The sequence below is a fragment of the Typopeltis vanoorti genome, chromosome 2 (assembly GCF_054136105.1).
Source record: "Typopeltis vanoorti isolate ZY-2024b chromosome 2, IOZ_Tvanoo_1.0, whole genome shotgun sequence".
In the NCBI taxonomy this organism is placed as follows: domain Eukaryota; kingdom Metazoa; phylum Arthropoda; class Arachnida; order Uropygi; family Thelyphonidae; genus Typopeltis; species Typopeltis vanoorti.
Window position 1 is genome coordinate 184,129,794 of NC_143550.1, and position 15,993 is coordinate 184,145,786.

The window sequence follows — 15,993 nt, forward strand, 5'->3', positions numbered from 1 at the left end:
AGATTAACAACAATAACTAATAATAAAATAGAACAGTTGTAACAATACACTGTAATAAAAGTTATGTGAATGGAATCTTAGCAACCTCAGCATACGATTTTTTTTTTCTTTCTTTGTGAAGTCAAAAACTTTCACGTTTTCAATTAAAGGAAGCACTTTATGGCTTCTTTTTGGCATATCTGAATTGCCAAGCATCACTACTCTTGTTCTTTGGGGCTATTATTAAGTAAAATAAGGGTTACTTGAACAGAAGTACTGTGATACCATGACAGTTTGATCTGATAACAGATGGCTACGAAGTGACTAATTGGTAGATAACACATACAGTGCAGTAGATGGTGGGACAAAGGGATGATTCATGTCCCGTGTGGGATGCCATGAGATTTCATCACACTACTAAGAACGGCATGCAATTTAAAACTTATGAGTTGTTTATTTCTGGAATTTTCCATTTCATATTTTTGGATCGGTGTTGACTGTGAGTAACTGAAACTGTGGATAAGAAGGAACTACTGTATTTCATAAAAAATAAAATTTAAAAAATAATCCTACTGTAATCAAAATACTATTAACACTAACATCTGACCTCCACAGAGTCAGAGACTCATCGTGGGAGGGACGTACACACTATTACACAAAATACTCGTCCAACTATGCCTTAAACTGATTCTATGTGTCTACATTCACAACACACATACTCAGGCAATGCATTCCGCTCTCCATGCAAAGAACCTACTCCTCACTTCTCTGCTCACATCCTCCTTATACAGTTTCCAGTGATGACCTCTTGTTCTATTCCCCTCTTCCATGTGAACTCACCAAACCATAATTTATATGCCTCAATCGTATTTGCCTCTCCCTCCTCCTCATACTTCACATTCCAAAGACCACTGACCACCCTTGTGAATCTCCTCTAGATCCTTTCTAATATATCCTCATCACCATGAAAAACCTAGTGACCAAATCTGTGCACAATAATCCATATGAAGCCTGATCAAGGCCTTATACAGTGGCATCATAACCTCTTTATTTGTGCATGTCAGGACCCTCTGAATCATCCATTTTCCGATGTGACGTCTTCACAACTTGTGCAATGTGGCCCCTGAATTTCAGGTCCTTGTCCACCACCACCACTCCCAGATCTCTTATCTCCTCTACCCCTTTAAAGTTTCCCCACCAATGTGTATACTTTGTATCCCATCATTGCTTTCCAAATTTCAGAACCTTACACTTTGCAACATTGAACTGATAGTTCCATTTACCTGCCCATTCTTGCAATCTATTCAAGTCCTCCTGTAAGGCCATAACAACTGCTTGACTCTGCATTGCTCTTTCCAATTTTGCATCACCTTCAAACAGCTGCATATCACCAGTTGAACCCATTCCAATATCATTAATATACAAATTGAACAACAGTGGTCCCAAAACTGATTCCTGCAGCACACCACTAGTGACCTTCCTCTTTCAGGATACTGCACCCTCATATACAACTTTCTGATACCTATCTGACAGCCAGTCACTGATCCAATAAAGATTCTGTCAAAAGCTCTTGCAAAATCCAAGTACACCACTGTATATATGCATCTCCTTTGTCCAAGGTATATGTCTCCTTGTTATAGTACATAAGTCAGTTAGTAAAACATGATCTCCCTTTCATATTTGTAAATTTAGGGACACAAAAACACATGTGTTGAACAGATTATTTTATTAATTACTAATAAAATAAAACTTGACGTTTCGACCCCTGTATCGAGGTTGTCATCGGAAGAATACAAGTGTATAAGGAACCAAGCTACATGCTCATGCCCTGTATACCGGTAAACTAAATCTACGTAGTTAATTAATCCTTTTCCCTAGCCTGACCTCTAGCGATAAAAAAATAAATAAATAAAAATAAAAAATAAATAAATAAAATAAAAAAATCATCATCATCATCATCAAATTCCTGCCATGTACCCTCAAGGGGTGTACAGGATATGACAGTACTACATGAAAAAATTACATCATTACTAACTTCCTATCTACAATTTTCCTCCAAATCAGTCTGTTACTTGTCAAGACTCCAACATTATCAGATCTTATATTTCTATCGTCTAAGGCACTTTGTACCGTATCAATCCACCTATATCTTGGTCTTCCTCTGGGTCGTTTTCCTGCCAACCTGGCAGAGAACACTTGTTTTGCTAATCTTTCCTCTCCCATTCTATTTAAGTGACCATACCATCTGAGATTAGCTCTGCTAACGCATTCCTGGATGCTGACAATGTCAAGTTCTTTCCTAATATCCTCATTTTTAATATGATATTGCCATTGATGCCATCTGTTAACGTCTCTAATCTTTCTCAGGACTCTCATATCTGCAGTCTCTAGTCTTTGGGCAAGTGTTTTACTTCTGACCCAGCTCTCAGATCCATAAGTTAAAATTGGTTTGAACACAGTCTTGTATACAGCTAATTTAGTGTTCCGACTAATTTCTTTCTTATTCCATATGAATTTATTCAATTGACTTCCCACGATACCAGCTTTGCTGATTCTGTTGTCTATTTCTATATTTAGTTTACCATCGTCAGTAAAAATTGTGCCTAAGTAGCTGAAATGTTTTACTTGTTCCACAGGTTCTCCATTCACAACACAGTTGACATTTTCAATGATTCTGCCTATTTTCATTGTCTTTGTCTTTTTATTGCTGACCTTCATACCATATCTATTACAACAGTTATTCAATTTAGTCAGGGAATCTTGCAGACGTGTAGCGGATTTATTTAGAAGTATAACATCATCCGCATAAAGCAAAGAGCTGACATTAACATCTCCAATTTTGATATCAGGTTTAATACCACATTCCTTCATAATGTGATCCATATAGATAATGAATAACAGAGGGGATAATGTACATCCTTGTCTCACACCAGATTTAACATTAAACCATCTTCCTGTACTTCCTTCAATTCTAACTGCTGACTCACAACTCAAATAAAGACTAAGTATTGCTTGATATAATGCCCCATTGACACCATATAACTGCAGCGTATTGAATAGCTTCTCTCTTGGCACCTTGTCATATGCGTTTTCCAAATCGACAAAACTTAAATACAGATCTTTGTTATATTCCCATGCTTTCTCGACTATTTGTCGTAAAGTGAAGATCTGATCCTGACAGCCTCTATTTGGCCTGAATCCAGCTTGTTCTTCACCAAGCTTTTCTTCCACAATTCTTCTCAACCGTTTCTCAAGTATACTTGCATAGATCTTGCCAGGAACAGTCAGTAGGGAAATACCTCTGTAATTCTCACATTCAGTTTTATTTCCCTTTTTATATATGGGTACTATGAGAGCTCTACTCCAATCATCAGGAATTCGTCCCTCTGTCCAGGCTTTCTGAACTATGCAGTGCAGACACTGTAAGACTCTTATACCACCATACTTCAGCATTTCTGGTCGAATATCATCTACTCCTGCTGCCTTTCGACATTTCAAGCCTTTGATGGCTTTTTCTACTTCAAGTATGGATATGTATTCCTGACTGCATGCCTGGTCAGTGTTTTTTATCACTGTACTGTCATCACTGCTTGTTTCATTTAGCAGTTTTTCAAAGTAATTACTCCATACTTCAAGGATATCTTTTTCTCCTGTTTTCATTTCACCTTTATCATCTCTAATTCCTTTTACCGCACTCTTTCCTCCATTCCTAAGCTTCTTCAACAACCTCCAGAATATTTTGCCACCTTCTTGATATTTATTTTCTATATTCTTGCCAAAGTCCTCCCATGACTTTTGTTTAGCTAGTTTTACACACTGTTTAGCTTTCTTACATTTGTCTCTGTATTCTGTAAGAGTAAAAGCTGACTTATTTGCCAGGAACGTTTGATATGCTTTCTTCTTTTCCTTCACTGCCTCTTTAACTTCCTGTGTCCACCAGGGAGTTCTGATTTTTTTATCCTTGCACACAACCTCACCACATGCCTCTCTGGCAGAATCAATCAATGTTTCCTTCAGAGTTTGCCACTGAATCTCCAAGGTTTGATTCCTGTTCTCAAACTCTTTCATTTTCTTTTCAATAATCTTTCTGTATTTTAGTCTACAGTTCACATCTGAGAGCTGCTCAACTTTTATTCGCTTTAAAACTTTCTTACATGTTATTCTTTTCAATACGAAATTCAATTTTATCCTGCTCAAGACTAAATAGTGATCACTTCCAATTTCAAATCCTCTGTACACTCTGGTGTCCTGCACCAGGGAGAAAACATCACTATCAACAATAACATAGTCAATGAGACTTTTCTTATTCCTAGCCTCTTCTCTCCATGTGAATTTGTGCACATTTTTATGTTGGAACATGGTGTTAGTAATAACCAGTCCATGTCCTGAGCAGAAATCCAACAGATATTTGCCATTATTATTAGCTTTGCTCTTTTCTCCAAATTTTCCCACAATATTTTTGTATGTCTCACAATCATTTCCTACTCTACTATTTAGATCCCCAACAAGGACCAACTTTTCCTTTTTCATTGTGTCAGTTGCTTTTTCTAAAGCCTCAAAAAATTCCTCCACTTCTACCTTAGTAGAACCTTCTGTGGGACCATAGGCACAAATAAGTCTCATTGTCCAGTTCCCCATTCTCATATTTGCCCACATTACTCTACTTGAGACTGACTGCCATTCAAGAAGATTAGCCTCGTATTTTGTGTTGAATACTATGGCTACTCCTTCTTTTCCTTGATTGTCATTGCCTGAATATAACATTTTGTATTTATTGCTCAGAAAGATCTCACCAGTTTTGGTCTTTTTTGTTTCAGTCACCCCTATTATGTCGATCTGGTACTTATCTAATTCCTCAGCTAGCTCCATTTCTTTGCCATTCAGGCTTCTTACGTTGATAGTACCGATCTTTAACTCTGGTGATGTTGAGTTGGGGTTTGTTTTCAGATTTGTTCCAGTAGGTGACTTTTCGCTGTTCGCCCTGGTTCCCTGGCGAAAACAACGGGGGCCCTGTTTAACCGGGCGACGCCCCAGCCGGCATGAAATTTTGTCATGTTGTACCATCATTTTTTATTTTGGTTTAACCAATAAGAATACAATTTGGTCGGCTAAATCCCAAATTGCCAGCCCATCCTCGTTCGTTCAGTATTAAAGTAGATACCCAACAGGGTGCACCACGAGAAGGTGAGGATTGGACATTAGGTCAGAAGCCCTGGTCGGTTCTCCGCATTCCTTTAAAGGCTATGTGGAGGTCTCCTCTCGGTTATACAGCTTTGACCCTTAAGCACCCCATAAAAAAATAATATATATAAAAAATAAATAAATACAACTACAATAAACTGCTCAAGTCCTCATGTATTTATATTCTTCTGGATAGTTCTGATTGTTATAATATGATTTCTTTCAGTTGCTGTTGAATGTTACAAACACTTCACCAGGTTGTCTTCTTGTAGTGGGATTTTTCTATGGCTAGTTTAGGTTGTTATACAGGTTGTAGATGGGTCCTCCACATTCTTGAAATGGTTAGGCCATCATTTTTGTTGAGATTTGAGATTCTCAAATCTCAACAAAAATGATGGACAAGCTTCCACATCTTAATTATCCAGGTGTTTACCAGATTTCTTGCTCTTGTGGATTATCTTATTTTGGACAAACAGGAAGATCTGCCTCTATTCGGCTAGAAGAACACCAGTCTTATATTCACTACCTTGAACCTGAAGAGTCTGGACTTGCAGAACATGCCATCATCACTAAACATAGAGTTCATTGGAAAAAGACAAGAGTCCTTCACAAAAGTCGGTTTCTCATGGAACGGCTTTATAAAGAAACATGTGACACTTCACTCGCCTAACTTAAGCAGATCTGTTGGTTTACATGTATCCCTATCCCCTTTATGGGAGATAGTACTTTATAATTCAGCTAATCTTTCCTAACTTTTTATTGTATATATAATTTTTTTTTGTTAGGAAATTTATTGACCTTTTTAGTTATCTTACACTAGCTACTTAGGTGGCTCTTTTTGGAATTGTCAGTTATTGTTTAATTTGAGCTTAAAATGTACTGAAGATTCCTGTGATACACAGGCGAAAATTATACTATTAAATAATCTTTTTACGTGAGTTTTTCCTTTATTAATTTTGTATTTATATTTCTATCGTCTAAGGCAGCGCTTCCCAAACTGTGGGTCGTGGCCTCCTTGGGGGCCGTAGGTTTTGTTGAGGGGGGGCCGTGAAATAATGAAAACAAATTTAAAATGTTTTAAGACTAAGTAGATTTTTTTTATTTTAAAAGAAGCTTTTTTTAACTTTTTATTATTTATTATTTCTTTTTTGTTATTTTTTATATTTTAATGGAAAAATTCACACATTGGTGTTGGTTCACAAACTTTGCTTCCTGCGTATTTCGGCACTTAACGAATATTAGTAAATATTGCTTACTTATGTTTCATTTCAAAGCAGTGGTTAATTGTATTTACTTCGAATGTCCAGGGAAGCTCCAAATCTTCCTGTTCCTTTCATCAAGCAGGGACTGTTGATATTGACTTTATATACATATCAAAACTCGTTTTATATTATCACTGTCATCCGAGCTAGTTTTCTGTTACCAATAAAAGTTTCGCATGTACTTCACACATGAAAAAAAGCTTAAACAATTTCATGTGGGGAGATAGTAACTCGCTTGCAGTGGTAAACAACACCCCTCCCTAACAGCCACTATACTGCAGAGGCAATAAAAACAAGTACTTTTATTATGCCAGTATATAAGGTATGAGGAGTCTGTGTAATATATTTCTCAACAAATAGTGCAATTAGAGACAACTGGGATAAAAACACACTAATTAATGAATCACATGTCCCCTCATACAGAAACTATGCTGTGTAGACTGAAACAAACCCATATGTTGCATGGGCAAACACACTATTTAACTAAAAACTATTGTTATTAATTAGATGTGTGTGAGTTCGATTTCCCAAGGCAGCAATAAAATTCAACCGAATGTGCTAAAATTCGTGAAAGTGTTAAAACTAAGTATTCGGCTGAAGAGAGTTACCATTTCGACTCAATTGTCAGCTATGCTTTTATCTTTCGGTTGTGCGATCTTTTGTTAATACCGCAACAATCATATACACGTTTTAATAACCTGCCTTTGCTGTCTGTTTCGCGTTAGGCTTAATTACCGTAAAGGGAGAAAAGTCACAAAAGAGGAAAATGTTCCTGGTCCGGGGATTCCCTTATTCAGGTAATATTCACTAATTTCATGTTATCAGTCTGTGGTGTGCCATTATTGGTAAGTGGTGATATTATTTGATCTATTCTACGTTAAAAAAATTTAACCCTGAGATAAGTGGCTGATAAAAAATAAAAAAAAAATCCCGTGAACAATCAGAAGAAGCAGAAACAGACTCAAAAAAAAAGGAGAGTATTTCATATTTTACCAGAACAGCCCGCATCGTCTTCAGAACCAAACGGTAAGAGGCAAAAAATGTAATATATTTGATTTTTGCAATATTCGCTGTGTATGTTTTGTATTGGATATCAATACAATAAATATTATAATAATATATCTCTCTATTACGATTTTTTTTTTGAGGGGGGGGGGCGTGAAATATTTAAATTTTTGCAAAGGGGGCCCTGACATCCAGAAGTTTGGGAAGCACTGGTCTAAGGCACTTTGTACCATATCAATCTACCTATATCTTGGATTTCCTCTGGGTCATTTTCCTGCCAACTTGGCAGAACACTTGTTTTGCCAATCTTTCCTCACCCATTCTGTTTAAGTGACCATACCATCGGAGATTAGCTCTGCTAACTCATTCCTAGATGCAGACAATGTCAAGTTCTTTCCTAATATCCTTGTTTTTAATATGATATTGCCATTGATGCAATCTGTTCATGCCTCTAATCTTTCTCAGGACTCTCATATTTGCAGTCTCTAGTCTTTGGTCACGTGTTTTACTTCTGACCCAGCTCTCAGATCCATAAGTTAAAACTGGTTTGAACACTGTCTTGTATACAGCTAATTTAGTGTTCTGACTAATTTCTCTCTTATTCCATATGAATTTATTCATTTGACTTCCTACCATACCAGCTTTGTTAATTCTGTTGACTATTTCCATATTTGATTTACCGTCTTCACTAAAAATCATGCCTAGGTAGCTGAAACGTTTTACTTGTTCCACAGGTTCTCCGTTCAAAACACAGTTGACATTTTCAACGATTCTACCTATTTTCATTGTCTGTCTTTTTATTGCTGACCTTCATACTATATCTATTACAACAGTTACTCAATTTAGTCGGGGAATCTTGCAAACTTGTAGCGGATTTATTTAGAAGTATAACATCGTCCGCATAAAGCAAAGCGCTGACATTAACATCTCCAATTCTGATATCATGTTTAATACCACTTTCCTTCATAATGTGATCCATATAGATAATGAATAACAGAGGGGATAATGTACATCCTTGTCTCACACCAGATTTAACATTAAACCATCTTCCTGTACTTCCTTCAATTCTAACTGCTGACTTATAACTCAAATAAAGACTAAGTATTACTTAATATAATGCCCCAGTGACACCATATAACTGTAGCATATTGAATAGCTTCTCTCTTGGCACCTTGTCATATCTGTTTTCCAGATCGACCAAACTTAAATACAGATCTTTGTTATATTCCCATGCTTTCTCAACTATTTGGCGTAAAGTGAAGATCTGATCCTGACATCCTCTATTTGGCCTGAATCCAGCTTGTTCTTCACCGAGCTCTTCTTCCACAATTCTTCTTAACCGTTTCTCAAGTATACTGGCATAAATCTTGCCTGGAACACTCAGTAGGGAAATACCTCTGTAATTCTCACATTCGGCTTTATTGCCCTTTTTTATATATGGGTACTATTAGAGCTCTACTCCAATCATCAGGAATTCGTCCCTCTGTCCAGACCTTCTGAACTATGCAGTGCAGCCACTATAAGACTTTTATACCTACTCCTGCTGCCTTTCCACATAATACCCTCTGTCCAGACCTTCTGAACTATGCAGTGCAGCCACTATAAGACTTTTATACCTACTCCTGCTGCCTTTCCACATTTCAAGCCTTTGATAGCTTTTTCTACATCAAGTATGGATATGTATTCCTGACTGTATGCCTGTTCATTGTTTTTTATCATCTGCTATCACTGCTTGTTTCATTTAGCAATTTTTCGAAGTAATTATTCCATACTTCAAGGATATCTTTTTCTCCCATTTTCATGTCACCTTTATCATCTCTAACTCCTTTTACAGCACTCTTTCCTCCATTTCTAAGCTTCTTCAACAACCTCCAGAATATTTTATCGCCATCTTGATATTTATTTTCTATGTTCTTGCAAAAGTCCTCCCATGACTTTTGTTTAGCTAGTTTTACACAGTGTTTAGCTTTCTTACATTTGTCTCTGTATTGTCTAAGAACACAAGCTCAATTATTTGCCAGTAACTTTGGATATGCTTCTTTTCCTTCACTGCCTCTTTAACTTCCTGTGTCCACCATGGAGTTCTGATTTTTCTATTCTTGTAGACAACCTCACCACATGCCTCTCTGGCTGAATCGATCAGGGTTTTTTTCAAAGTTTGCCACTGAATCTGCAAAGTTTGGTTCTTGTTCTCAAACTCTTTCATTGTTTCTTCAATAATCTTTGTGTATTTTAGTCTACAGTTCATAACTGAGCGCTGCTCAACTTTTATTCGCTTAAAAACTTTCTTACATGTCATTCTTTTCAATACGAAATTCAGTTTTATCCTGCTCAAGACTAAATAGTGATCACTTCCAATTTCAAATCCTCTGTACACTCTGGTGTCCTGCACCAGGGAGAAAACATCACTATCAACAATAACATAGTCATTGAGACTTTTCTTATTCCTTGCCTCTTCTCTCCATGTGAATTTGTGCACATTTTTATGTTGGAACATGGTATTAGTAATAACCAGTCCATGTCTTGAGCAGAAATCCACCAGGTATTTGCCATTATTATTAGCCTTGTTCTTTTCTCCAAATTTTCCCAAAATATTTTTGTATGTCTGACAATCACTTCCTACTCTGCTATTTACATCCCCAACAAGGAACAACTTTTCCTTTTTCATTGTGTCAGTAGCTTTCTCTTGAGCCTCAAAAAATTCCTCAACTTCTACTTTAGTAGAACCCTCGGTGGGACCATAGGCACAAATAAGTCTCATTGTCCAGTTCCCCATTCTGATATTTGCCCGTATCACTCTACTTGAGACTGCCTACCATTCAAGAAAATTAACCTCATATTTAGTGTTGAATACTATGGCTACCCATTCTTTTCCTTTGAATATAGCATTTTATATTTATTGCTCAGAAAGATCTCACCAGTTTTTGTCTTTTTAGTTTCAGTCACCCCTATTATGTCGATCTGGTACTTATCTAATTCTTCAGTTAGCTCCATTTCTTTGTCATTCAAGCTACCTATGTTGATAGTACCGATCTTTAACTCTGCTGATATGTTGAGTTGGGGTGTGCTTTCAGATTTGTTCCAGTAGCTGACTTTTTGCTGTTCGCCCTGGTTCCCTGGTGAAAACAATGGGGGCCTTGTTTAACTGGGCGATGCCCCAACCGGCATGAAATTTGTCATGTTGTACTATTATTTTGTATATTGGTTTAAGCCGATAAGAATACAGTTTGATCTGCTAAATCCCAAATTGCCAGCCCATCCTTGTTCGTTCAGTATCCAGGTAGATACCCAACAGGGTGCACCAATAGAAGCTGAGGATTGGATATTAGGTCAGAAGCCCTGGTCGGTTCTCTGCATTCCTTTAAAGGCTATGTGGAGATCTCGTCTCAGTTATACAGCTTTAACCCTTAAGCACCCCAATACCAAAACATGATATGAACGTAAATTTAAAGATGCTTGTGAAATTTTAATCCACCACCCTAATCTTAACAATAATGATGGTCTAAAAATCCCAAGAATATGGAAGGCACATATTCTACTTGCATAACCTTTCTTCCTGAATCAATTATAAATATTATTATAGGTAATCAGGATCTTAACTCTAATATGACAACTCTCATGTTAAATTAGGATATCACTTTTGCATTGATAAAACTATTGTTCTCTGATGTTGTCATAAATAGAATATAGCTTTGATGTAGTTATTTTATTTATATATTTCTTTAATTTTTTTTTCACTAGAGTTTGGTCCAATAGAATATCCATTGGTGAAATCATTCTCTCTGTATGTATATATATTTATGTATGCTCCAGATGATGATGACCTTAATGTGAAGGTTGAAATGTCGGGAAATTAAAATAATAATTTCTAACACGGTTGTATTCTCCATAATTTATCTGCAATAGAGAAAAAGATATCCTTGATGTATGGAGTGCAGGAAAATCTCACTTAACGCAGTTCATTAATTCATCAATTAATGCGCATTAAGCAAAATTGCATGAAGCAAATACAGTGAACGAGAAATAATTATTATTCATCCATCAATTATCATAAATGTGGAAAAAAATTAAAAGTATAATCTTATGTTAGAGGATAAAATCATCAAAGTTAATAAAAATCAATTGCTTAAATTTTTATTTATATCTAAACATTTGATTGAGCTACTTTTTTTTACAAAAAAATTAAGTAAAGATGTTTGTATCGTGGTCGACTTTTTCATCTTGTCATGCAATTTGCAATAGCTGCCGATCGCTTATCAAGATTTTGGCTTACTTCGAGGTTTCGTTCCATATCAGGATCAGCTTCATACAAAATTTCCTTAGCATACTGAGTGTGATTGATAACTAGCTCAAGTTCTTTTACAATTAGCTTCTTAGTCAAAACATTCTCTTCTTATTTACACTCCTTTTCTTCTTCATATGCATGCTGTTTTTCTGGTTGAAGGAGATCATTCTCACTTAACTGTTCTGAATGTTAGATCTTGGATTCTGCACATGATAAACTAACATAGGCTTGAGTTTAAAGTTGCCTGAGTGCTGGGTTAGAAACAAAACACTTGACCAGAGATGGAGACCACAGATATGAGAGTCCTGAGAAACATTGGAGATGTGAACATATGGCATCAATGGTAATATCATATTAAAAATGATGATATTAGGGAAAAACTTGACATTGTTAGCAGAGCTAATCTCAGGTGGTATGGCTACTCAAACAGAATGGAAAAGGAAAGATTAGCAAAACAAGTGTTCGTTTTCAGGTAGGCAGGAAAAAGACCCAGAGGAAAACCACAAGATATAGGTGGTTCGATACAGTAAAAAATGCCTTAGAAGACAAATATAAGATCTGATAATGACAGATAACAGATCAATTTGGAGGAAAATTGTTGATAGGAAATTAGTAATGATGTAAGTTTTTCTAGTAGTTCTATCATAATATCCTGTACACTCCTTGATAGTACATGTCAGAAATTTGATGATGAGAAAGTTATTCATGTGGTATGTTTGTGCTAGGAGAGGTTGGAGGTAAATGTCAGTCCAAGGAGAGATAGTTCATCCTGTCTTGTAATGTGTGTATTATTTCAGGATAAAGGAAAGTGAACTGAGATCCTTTTTTGCAGGAGATAAAGGCAGGACTTCATTTTGGCAGTATATTGAAGATGATCAGGTTATCCATTCCCCACTGAAGGATGGTATAGAAATCAGTGTTTAATACTATGGTTGAAGGTGATCTTTATGTAAGAAATGTCTGGAAACATGGTTTGTCAAAGGAGTAGAATGAATTGAGAGTACTATCATCAGCAAAGCTATTGATAGGAGTTATAGTAATTGAGAGTAGGTTTCTTATGTAATAAGAGAAAGAGAGTAGGTAATATAACAGAGCCCAGAGGCACTGCTGTATTAGTATCAAAGCACAATGAGAGGGTGCTGTCGACCATGATATGCAGTGAATGTCCAGAGAGAAAGCTGGTTATCCGGTATAGAGAGTTGTGGATAGACCAATGGAAGGCAGTTTGCAAAGAAGGCCTTGATCTTGATACTGCACATGATCAAAAATCCATTCCAGTGGTGAGTGATGTAGTCTTAAGAGATCAGGCTATGGATCTCTATTGGTAGATTCTATACTGGCAGTCACTGATTAACTGGTGAGCTACTAGGTAGTGAAGAAATTAACTATCGATAATTTTTTCCATTATTTTAGAGAATATTGTTATAATGGCAACTGGTCAGTAGTTGGACAGTAAACATTTGTCTCACTTTTTTGGAGCACAATGCTTGAGTACAGCAGGAGAAATGCCATCTCATGACCGGACAACTTTATAGTATTCAGTTTAAGTGACCATACTACATGATTAGTTCTACTGCACATTCCTGAATGCTAACAATGTTGAGGTCCTAATATTCTCATTTTTAATATGATTCTGCTGTTAATGCCATCTGCTCACTTTTATATTTGTATTCTCTAGTATTTGATCAAGTGCATCATTTCTAATTTAGCTGTCAGATACATAAGTTAAAATTGGATTGAAATTTCTGTACTTCTTTAGTAGAACCTGCAGAACCATAAGTCTCATTGTCCAATATCCTATTCTATTTGCCCACATCATTCTATTTGATATTGCATGCCATTCAAAAAGATTATCCTCTTATTTAGTGTTGAATGCCATAGCTACTTCTTTTCCCTGATCATATTGCCTGAATATAACATCTTGTTTGTTATTTAGAAGAATCTTGCCTGTTTTTATCTTCTCCAATTGTTCTACTAGTTCCTCTTCTTTTCTGTTGATGCTTCTTATTCTTGAATTTGTTCCAGTAACTGATTTTTCACTCTTTGCCCATGTTCCACGAAATAAACAGCAGGTGTTTAACCAGGAAATGCCAAGCCAGCATGAAATTTCATCATGCTGTAGCATTATTTTATTTTGGTTTAAGCCAATAAGAGTACAGTTTAGGTAGTTAAATCTCTAATTACTAGCCTGTTCTTGTTTGTCCATTATCGTTCATGTAGATACCCATTAATAGGATGCATCATTCATATAAAATTCACAGTATTTTATATGAAAAACAAATTTAACACTCTACTCCCAAATCGTTTAGTTGCATTTGTTTCGGCAAATGTCAGTATCAGAATCTCTAATTATGTAAACATGGATAGAATTCTTTGTCCTTATTTTGTTTATGTGCTACTTCACTTGGCATTCTACTTATGTTCTACTTCAAATAGGCTTGCTATTTTTACTTTTCTGTCTCCAGCAAACTTAAACTCTTTACTCCTCATCCGTATATCTGTACTACACTGTAAGTTTGAGGAGTAAAGAGTTTAAGTTTGCTGGAGACAGAAAAGTAAAAATAGCAAGCCTATTCGAAGTAGAAGTAGCTTCATATTCCTCCCCATACCTCCTCACAGCATGCAGTAACCATTGAAATGGAAAAATAGTTCCCTTTCATTCCTAGACATAGGTTAAAATTAAATATGATAAAAATAAAATAAATAAAATAAAACTTCCCATGGGATAAAAATAAGTTAAAAACTTATTATAGCAATCTGGAATATAAGGCCACATCTATATGCTTTTCAAATTCAGCAAGCAACTCAACAGGAGCAGATTATTTCATTTTATTTATTTATATCTAGTGTACTTAAATGTTCTGTTTGTAATTGTTTGTATTTTTTCTTATAGTTATACTTCCTAATACTTATTTTGGGTTTATTTTTTTGACACTAATAAGCAACACTATTTTGAATAATGGCAGCAGTTAAAATTGCAAATGGCATATCGCCAAGTCCCCTCCCCCATTTAAGGACTCCATTTTGCGCAATATCATACAGGATTTTGTAGCATGCTGGACTTGCGGAATGTATGCGTACTAGCGGTTGTATATGTGGCAGGAGAGAGAAGGGGGAAAACATATGTGCAAAACGCAGGCAATGGGAGGAATTTGGTGATTTAGAAATGACCATAACTGCCCTCGTTGAGTCAGAGATGGGAGATTCTCCACATAGAGAGATGACTGGTATGATAGAGGGTGAGAGAAGTATGAATAAAATAATAAGAGTGGGGAGTATGGAAAGGGTGAATGATTCTGAAGTTTTAGGAGATGGTCTCAATTGGGAAGATGAATGACAAAACAAGAGTGGTGACTTACAGAGAGAGATAGATGAGCTGAAAGAGTAGGTGGAATCTGGGGAATGAGATGAGAAGTGTGAAAGATGAGATTAAGTGAATGGAAGAGATGAATGCAAGGCGAATCAGAGGAGGAGTGAGAGAGAGAGTTATGGGAATGGTAGAAGAGGGAATAGGAACAGTATAAGAGAGGGAATGAGAGAGAGTTATGGGAGTGATAGAAGAGGAGAGAATGGGAACAGTAAAAGAGAGAGAATGAGAGAGAGTTGTATGAATGATAGTAGAAGTGAGAATAGGATGAGTGGAAGAGAGGGAATGAATGTCAGATATAGGAATGATAGAAGAGGAAAGAATGGAAACAGCAGGAGAGAGGGAATGCAAGGGACCACAGAGAGAAAGTGTTACAGGAGAGAGAGAGAGAGAGTGAGAGATACATGTGAGCAATCAAGAAATAGGGTGGTAAGAGGTGTAATGTGTGGGGACTCAGTGATCTGTGGTGTTCAAGATAGGATGCGTGAGGAGTGTTTGCAGGAGGAATGATAGAAAGTGTGGCTATGGCAATTAAGAGAGGTGAAAGGGTGGATGAGATGATTGCGATGGTAGGAACAAATGACTTGAGAGGTAATGTAAGTTGGGAAGCGAGAGATATGAGATTCTTACTTGAGGGTGTACGAAAGAATATACAGAGAGGAAAGATAGTGTGTGTGCTGCCTAGGTATGATAGTGACGAGCTGAGCAGAAGAACGGTGATATTGAATGGCATAATGGCAAGAATGTGTCAGAAGCGAGGATTGGAATATGTGGATGCTTTGAGTGCATTTGAGAACAGAGAGGAATTGTATGTGAGAGACTGCTTGCATTTGAATGAGGAAGGACGTAGGCATCTGGAGAGATTGCTGTTCTGAATGAGTCAGTGTGGATGGTAACAGGGGTGGCATCTTGTA

The 15,993-nt window shown here is 36.5% G+C and overlaps 1 protein-coding gene across 1 annotated transcript in view; it reads left to right on the forward strand.

Moving 5' to 3' along the window:
* Positions 1 to 15,993, forward strand: part of LOC150109719 (protein lifeguard 2-like) — a 212,207-nt gene that overhangs the window by 155,786 nt on the left and 40,428 nt on the right. The gene's annotated exons all lie outside the window — the stretch shown is intronic.